Source organism: Sinohyriopsis cumingii, chromosome 2 (genome assembly GCF_028554795.1).
Source record: "Sinohyriopsis cumingii isolate HCF-2022 chromosome 2, ASM2855479v2, whole genome shotgun sequence".
Taxonomy (NCBI): Eukaryota; Metazoa; Mollusca; class Bivalvia; order Unionida; family Unionidae; genus Sinohyriopsis; species Sinohyriopsis cumingii.
The window spans coordinates 164,592,526-164,601,361 of NC_142962.1; the positions used below are offsets into that span (position 1 = coordinate 164,592,526).

Here is an 8,836-nt window from a genome sequence, read left to right on the forward strand (position 1 = left end):
ATGAACTCCATATATGTAGTGGATGCTGGCATGCGTATGCATCCTTAGTGTAGTGTGTATCGCTTATGTCAAATAACAAAATCACCAATGAGACGAAAGTATCACCCAATTGCTTGAAGGCACCTGCCATTTATACTTGATAAGTTACTTATTGCTAACTGACCCAGATTGTATAGTATCTAGGTTAACTATAAGTCGATATCTCGCAAATAAATAAAAGATCATTATTTTAAAATACATTCAATGTGAGTGCAAATGATAATCCTTTTGCTAGCATGGGTTACAAAAGTATTATTAAAGCAGGTTATTATTGTGTATAATATTTGCCCTGCAAACATCAATTATGATTACATATGGCAAACAAATAGAAGCCCGGGTGATAAACACAACTGGCATCGAGCAAAATAAACTCATTGTTTAAACTTACCGACAAGATATCAAATACATAGGTTATTTTATTACAATGCAAGCCATCCCAGGAAACTTAACTTTGGTATCTTTTTAGTGTGCCGATTTTTTCTTCTGAAGTCGGCCAACAAAAGGAAGTCAAATTTGGTTTCCTTGGATTCTTTAAGTTTGCCGATTTCTTTCATCTTTTTTTTTATAAAGTCTGCCGACAAAGGGAAGCCAGCATTGATTTTTTTTACCTGTATTAACGGGAATTTTCAAAATAAATTGAAACAATTGAACAGTTTTGAAAGCGACACAATCTAGTGCGTCATGCACGCATACCGATATAAGGCTGAACAGTAAATTAGTTTTCATTACTTTCATCTAAAATATTCCCTATCCATAGTTTATAGTGTTTTATTTTTTCACAACAAGAAACGTACTTCGTCTTGTAGGGATAAATGGACATCATTTCTGGTTGCATCCTCTATAGGTGGGAAATCTAACTCAGGGGAAGTAACAGCATTGTATACTTCTATTTCAAGTAATGAAATTATTATTTCTTCTTTACACTTTGATATTTTTTTTTGTTTTTTTTGTGTGCGAGTATAACTATTTTTAATCATGTAATGCAAATCTGATATAAATAGGAAAATGTTGGATTATGGCCAGTGACCTTTAAGCAATGTAGTGTATGTTACATTTAACAGCAATTTTAACCATTTTACATTTTAGGTACACATCTATTATGTGTGGAAAAATTTAAGAGTAAAGCCCAATTGTTATAGCTGTGTAATTATTTTTCATGGAAGAATTTTTCATGTGCTTTAAAATCTTGAGAGAACTCATTTACTGTCGTCAGTGAGACTGTGTGACCAACCGTAGCTGCATTTCTCATACTCGAAATTTACAAGTTTTTTGTCCTCGTCTACATCACTAAGTCATCTGAATTTGATAATTTATAAAAACTAATTGCTGCCTACATCAATATCAAAGCCTTTACCTAAGTTATTGAATCTTTCATAGTTGTGATTCTAATCGTGAAAACTCTTAAGTACTGATTGAAATCCGCGACCTCCAGTTACCAGTTACTTTAAATAGCAGACATCGACCAGAGCATAAACAGTGACCACATGATCTAACGTAATTATCATTCGCAGAAATGAATGCAGTATTAAACAGGGGGGTTTTCCCTGAAGGTGATGCTACGAAAACTGGCTTAAAATGGCTGATGTTTACAGCAGATGTCAAAAGACGCTTCCATGCGAATGGCGTAGAGGTGTCCAAAGGTGCTTGCATGAGGTAAAAGGTTAAATTACCCATTTTTCCATTTTTAAAATGTAGCAGTCATACATTTCAAGGAAACAAGTTATTTAGATAAGCATAATACTATACCATTGAGAGATAATCCAATCTGATCTTGAGGCGTTATTATTTTGCATTTTTCAATAATTTGTTTTACTGAAATATATGAATCTTTAATTTTAAAATTATGCTACAATTTTTTAGGGTTTTTTTTGCTGCAACAAGGAGAACTCAGCATAATCCCAAAACCATTTCGGTGACTCTTGTGTTTATATTGCACCCACATTCACACTAGACCATATCACTGATTACGTTCCTTGTTTTCATATGCTTTCTGGTAAATTTATTTGCACCAATGCCTGCCATGTCTTCTGCAATGACTGTATAATTTTAACCAATATTAACAAAAATATGAGACTTCACTTGCCATATTCTGCCCACCAACAAATACAAAAATCATCTGCATGTCTTGTGTATTCTGCTTGATTACCAACAATAAAATCAGCAAGTCTCCAATATTCTGTTTGATTACATGTACAGGTGCCTGTATAAAACCAGCAGAAAGTCTTCCAGTTATTTAAATCACCATTATTAAAGTCATCAGCATGTCTCACTATTTTGTTTGGTGACAAGTATTAAACCTGACAACAATTCAGCATTGAAATATTCAGTCTCCCATGCTGTTTGATTACTCTTAATAAAATCATCTGCAAATCACCTGTATTATTTAATGAACAGTACAAAAATCAGCATGTCTCCCAGGGTTTGACACTTACACAGGTCCACTGGCCAGAGGCCACCAGATTTTCAGAAGGACCACCACTTTTTTAAAGCTATGTGGTCCATTGGGCCTGCTATTTTAAATTGTGGATAATAACAATATATTTATCCCATGTTAAGGATTGTATAAATCTTTCTTTTAACTATAAAGATGTCAAACATGGCAAAAATTGAAAGTGAAACAAAGTTAAAACAAAACAAAGATCATGTGTCTGCCATTTAATTAAAATTATCCTTATCATTTGGGCACTTACTTTGTTAATCATATAAGAGCATCAAGTGCTCAGGCGATTGACTTTTCCTTACGTGGGTTTGTGTGTTTGAAAATGTAGAGATTTCTTGATTTCTCCGCCGCCTCCCTCTCCCCCCCCCCAAAAGAAACTCGAAATATGCGTATGAAACATGGATTCCCATATACTATGTGAAATAATGTGAGTTGGAAATAGGCAGTACCTACCAGACAGACAAATATTGTCAAATTTATCAGGGCTGTTGTCGATACGTGTATGGTCAGAACAGGACTATATCAACAATCATTTCCTCCAGTCAGTTTTTGTCAGTCATTAGTGATGGCTCCACTGATACATCCAACAAAGATGCAGAAATTGTATGCGTTCTTTTTAGTGCAAGGTAAATGCTCTTAGCTTTCATTTTATACTACAGAATTTACACTATTAAACCAGAAATCTAAATTTAGATCCATTCCATTTATAATATAAACTTTTAAACCACCAATTTAACTTAGATCCATTCTAGTTTATTTAATATTGTTAATTCAATAATTTAGTATTTCTTCTCAGGTTTAAGCTCACTTTATTATTGGTATAGAAACTGTACCCAAGGCAGACAGTGAAACCTTCAGTCGTGTTATAGTGGACCTTATGTCAGAATTATCTGGAAATGAATGGATGAAAAAGAATGTAGCAATGGGAACAGATGGTTCATCAGTAATGCTGCTACTGCTGCTGCTGATTATGCTGATGATAATCAATACCACACACAAGATGTGTTAGTATTAAATGTTTTGACAGTTGACTGACTATTAACCCTTTCCCAAGTAAGTTAGCAACTATCACTGCCCGATTTCTGTATGTTATTCTTTGATGGTAAAAACAAGAAACTCGAACAATACTCTGTAAACAGGAATTTGTGTTTTAAGATCATAATTCGTGATCTGGATATTTTAACTGCTTCTTGTACACTATTTCATGATAAAATTAATTTGGAACTATAAGTGAACCAGTAATGAGGACGGAATGGTGGACATCGCTATGTCTCGGAAGTACCAGTTTATTGTAGTCTTTTTTCGTAAATCATATACTGTTTATTTCCTTATATACAAGAGTTTCTCCTTTTTATTTATTCAATCTGAGAAAAAGTAAAACTTAAAATATTGGACACTGATGACAGTTTTTACTGATGGGGCTGTTCTAGAAACTGGAAAAGGTCTGTAAATAGTCTGTCTGTTTGCACTCAAGAGCTTTGAAACAAGAATAGGTCCAGTTAGGAAACCGCTCAACAAGTTAGAAATGATAAATCAATGAATGAAATGACTAGTTTTTGTGCATTTTTCGTCTCTTTCATACTTTTCGTTTCTAAAACTGGTATGGGGTACAAACAAAAGGGGGGACATGCAAATACTTTATGTATGTGACACATGAAAGGTACATTTCAATCCATTTGAGTATATTTGTTTTGTGCAACTCAATCAGAAACCTGCTAAGTGTACACTTAAAATCAGAAGAAGAAAAAATACAACACCTCTACAGTAATTTATGAGCCCTTTCATACAAAATAAAACCCAAATGTGTATAAAGCGGAATTGATGGCCTGGGCATATTCAACCAAATGCATACATAAACAATGGAGAACGGTGGCAGCATGCCTTGGTTGCTCTGGTAATCATCCAATATTGACAAAGCTTAATCATTATCCATATTCCAGTCTGTACTGGTTCTGTGGAAATGGCGTGGGTGGTACTAAAGATTTACAGTACATCAATAATGTTATATTTAATGGTGTATATACCTACTTTGCTACCAATGTTAACTGAAAACCACAAGAGTCAAATTTCACTTAGAACTACTCTACAATAAAATACTGACCCAAAACTCAAAATGAACGCTTAAAATTGCGGAAGGCATGCCGTATTATCTAACATTTATTGGCCAATAAAAGTAGCAAATTTAACATCTCTGCATTGAGTCAGGATTTATGTCTGCTGATTTCTGTATGTTTTCTGATTTTAACAATTCATGCTGGATTACCTCAAATATTTACCCTTGCCTCTAATATTTCGAGCTCAGTCTTCGTACTTCCTTGCCTGTGAACAAATATGTACTACACCTACGATTGTTAACCGTCACTCGCAGTCTGGTTGACGGCCCCTCAGTACCTAAAACACTCACCAACAGTGGACCGAGCAAGTTTCCGCCAATTACAAGTGTTGTTTTATTATTTTATTATATTGGAAACAGTGTCATCCAAAGATGAATGTTAATAAAGAAATGAAATGCGTATTATATAAAATATAAGAAGTTTACATAATTCAGTAACATTAAAGCTTTTAAATAATAGTGTTATATATTTCAAACATCTTCAAGCAAATAATACGGAATAATAATTGCTAACTATAAAAGAATATGTTTTATTGTTGATTTTAATAATATATACATTATTTGCAATTATTATAAATTTAAACACGGTGATTATACCATTATAGGTTGGTATACATCTTATGCTTTGAATGGATATTAGGAAAAGAACATTTTCCTACTTTTGGGATGGGACGCGCTTCATGTCCGACGACAAGAAGCAAAAGATGTTATGGTGTACCGGATTGTACACCAGCTAGTTAACATCCCAGTTATCACCAGACCTCCAATGACACTAGAGGCTTTCATGCCGATTTCTCGTCCTTTTTACCAGAGTAAACGCATATAGGATTCCTTCTTCCCATCATGAATCCGTCTGTGGAACTCCCTACCATCCAAAACATAGTCAACGCCAAATCCATCGATGCTTTTAGGTCAGGGTTTGGCATGAGAGTAGCTTAGCTCATAACCAGAGATGTTTCAAAACTGTTTTTTGCTGCACTTGAACAACCACCACCACCACATGCATATAGATCACATCATGTGCGAGTGTGTTCCAGAGGAACTCAACACATTAGTGGAAGAAGATCTTAATTTATTTCTTAATTTTAGAAAATTGTCTCACAATTGCAGATCTGATAAAATGGCAAAACGAGTTCATGATAATGGGACCATTCAAAATAGAACGTGTCAATCAGATTTTTGTTAGTGGAAAAAGAAAAATAAAAGATCTATAGGTATTGCGATTTAGGAATAATTGGATATACGTATCTTCAATAAATAATGTCACGGAACCAGTCTAAATCACCCTACACGTTTGAATCTAATCGGAATATCATTGACTACTGCCAAAAGATAGGGGCGCTCATCAGACATTATGAACGAGTGACAGGTGTAAGGTGTGGTTGTTTGCATTTGCAACACACACAATGGAGAAAATGTTGGCATATTTGTATGTTACTTTCATTAACTCTGCTGAAATTTCTTTGGATATTGTACTTGTAGAAAATTGTCCACTTCTTTCAGCACCCAGTCAACCAAAATGACTGCTCTCATATGCTGGGAAAATCAGCCTAAGTCTATAATTACACTATTTAAAGCAGTTATTAAAATATGGACAATGACTTTTGCATTAACTAGATAATTCCAGATTCGAAAAGTTCATTGAACTACCAAATATATCAATTACAAAAAGAATGGATAGGCTGTTTATTATTATCATAAATATTTACAATTTACCTGTAAGTCCAGGAAGAGAAAATGACGAAGCGGAGCTAGCCACGTTTGATAGATGCACATCTGAAGGAAGATCAAGTTGTTATACTCTTGAACACAAAATGAAGCATATACGAAAAAAAAGATAAATAATTAACAGTTTTTTTTAATGACAATGCCCGATATAAATAAGCTCTTTCTTTTTTAAATAGGCAATATAACCAGACATGGACGCACGCAAAATGTATTTAATGGGAGGGGTACATGTAGTCCTACACGTAAAACCTCGACGCTGATACTTCGGTATACCTCGACTACCGTCGCATTTCAATAAATTAAAATGTAAGTCAACGGAACATTAAAATGCGTCCATTTGCTAGTATCAGATTTTGATTTCACCAGGATAAAACAGCAAAGTAAGTACATTAATTACATATCAGTTTGTGGAAGAATATCGATACAGACTGCCAAGTGTGTGAGATATTCCTGAAACTTTGACTACTCGTTCCGATGTTAATCTACTCGGAACACGCTATACAAGGCCATTAATTGGATAGTAAGACGTAACACTAAATTGTTGTTTTACCGATGTAGGTCAGAACACGTTTAGAGGTGAAATACCGAAATTGGGACAAGTGCCGCCCGCCTCGGCCTGTATGTATGGAGATCCATGTAACTAGTATAGAAAGCCTGGGAAATTTTTTCTTTCAAAATCTAACCGTATGCAAAATTACAAAACAAAATTATCACTTTAAAATAAATAGGAAAAACTTTATGTAATTATTTTTTTCATATCATCCCGTATGATGCTAAGAACAAAATGTTATATTAAAACTAATGTTATGCATAAAAAAAGATAAATATGCTTTTCTTTCCTCTTTCTTATACATGGAAATTTAATTTTTATTTGTTTGTAAAGTCTTTTTATTTTATTTTTATTTCATTTATTGCTTTGGGTTATGTAAAAAAAAATTATAGTTTTTTGTGTGTAGCAGACCTTGTCCAGAATCAAGCTCATTGTGTATCTCTCCAAACGTCATTGATTTTTCTTAATCCTGTTAACAATTAATACAGAGCTAATATTTTCTTTGTGGGCATGGGTTTAATATTAGGATCATTATTAATAGAAGTAGACATCGTATTTATGTTGTTCTGAGTCAAGGACACTGTTTTCGTTGTTCTTTATTTTAATTTTAGTAACAAACCTTCTAATTATAACAAAGATTTTAGTTTGCAAACGTTGGAACCTTCTAGAATGAACTTTTCCATTAGGTAATTATTTTTAGAAAATGCTAATTGTGAGCTGGGTCAGGTAGAGTAGTATAAAAAAAATTTACTGGAATTTTTTTTAGTCGTGCTGTAAGATCTGAGCAGAATCATTTGTATTAGTGTTGTGTCCAGTATATAATTTGTGCTGAAATTTATGTATTCAAATTATTTAATTCAAGGGATACTTCTCTAGAAATACAAAGTACTCAAAATAACATTTTGGAAATAGAGACTTGGATTTATAGTGAGATGTAAATAGGATATATTCTTGGATTGTATTATTGTGATTCAACACAAAACTGTTGGCACACCACTACAACACATGCCACAACAGGTACATCAATAGAGTGAAATCATTGTTTGGTTTGGAGGTGTTTTTCCAGTATGTCAGATAATCTGAAGAATTGGATACATGGTATATGGTAATTTTGAGAGGTGTTAGTGATCCCCACCATGAGGTCTTTAAATAGTGGATAATTGTGTCATGTGGGAATTCCATATGTGGGGGCGCACTTGTGTTACCTGCATTGCTTTCACCCTTGCTACTTGCATTGCTTGGTGGTGTTGGGTCTGCAATTTCATTTTTTTCTTGTTTTGATGCTTTCTTGGTTTCGAACTTCCTGCACGAAGGTCGATATGTCTGATTTGGTTGGTTTGGTGATAATATTAATATCCTTAATTATTTGTTAGGTTTTAGGATCCACCTGTTTTTTTATTGGTGCAAGAGGGCAAGAGGGTGGTTCCTGTTGTCAGCTGATTTTTCGGATTAGGATGAGCTTGGATAGGGGCAGGTTTGGGGTTCTGTTGGCGATTTGGCACGGTTATAGCAGGTATTTGTAATTTTTGTTCCTTTTCCTGAATGTGGCGTTTTGATAGGTGAGTTGATTTGGCAATTGCATAGGCAAGCTTTTGTTCTTTCATTACTTGCATGATTTCCTCTTTTCTGGTGTACTGACAGTCTTTGGAGACAGGATGATGGGGGCTGTTGCAGTTGGCACATTTGTGTCCTTGGTATGTACATTTTCTGCTGTGATTTCCGCAGCAGGTGTCGCATCTTTTTATGTTTTTGCAGGGCCTTGGGTTTAGCTGAAGTGTAAGACCTCTTTTGCCTTTTTGTGGTTTGGGTTCTTTGCTCTCTTTGGATTGGTCAGTCCCTTTTTGTTTTTACCTTGAGGTAGTAGTGGGGTTTGAGCCATTTTACCCGGTTTGATGATCTTAATCTTGTTTCTGGTGGTGGTTTGTTTTGGAGCATCTGTCATTAGGTTGTCCTGTTGACATTTGTG

General features: G+C 34.5%; 1 protein-coding gene across 2 annotated transcripts in view; it reads right to left on the reverse strand.

Annotated features, from left to right (window-relative positions):
• The window catches only part of LOC149806243 (annexin A11-like), a 106,895-nt gene extending 102,022 nt beyond the window's left edge, over positions 1-4,873 (reverse strand). The window contains exon 1 of one of the 2 annotated variants that reach the window (XM_089951190.1): positions 4,743-4,873. The gene's annotated coding sequence lies outside the window, so the exon portion shown is untranslated. The remainder of the gene's footprint in view (positions 1-4,742) is intronic. The other variant, XM_089951191.1, reaches the window with a different exon arrangement.
• Positions 4,874-8,836: the final 3,963 nt, after the last annotated feature.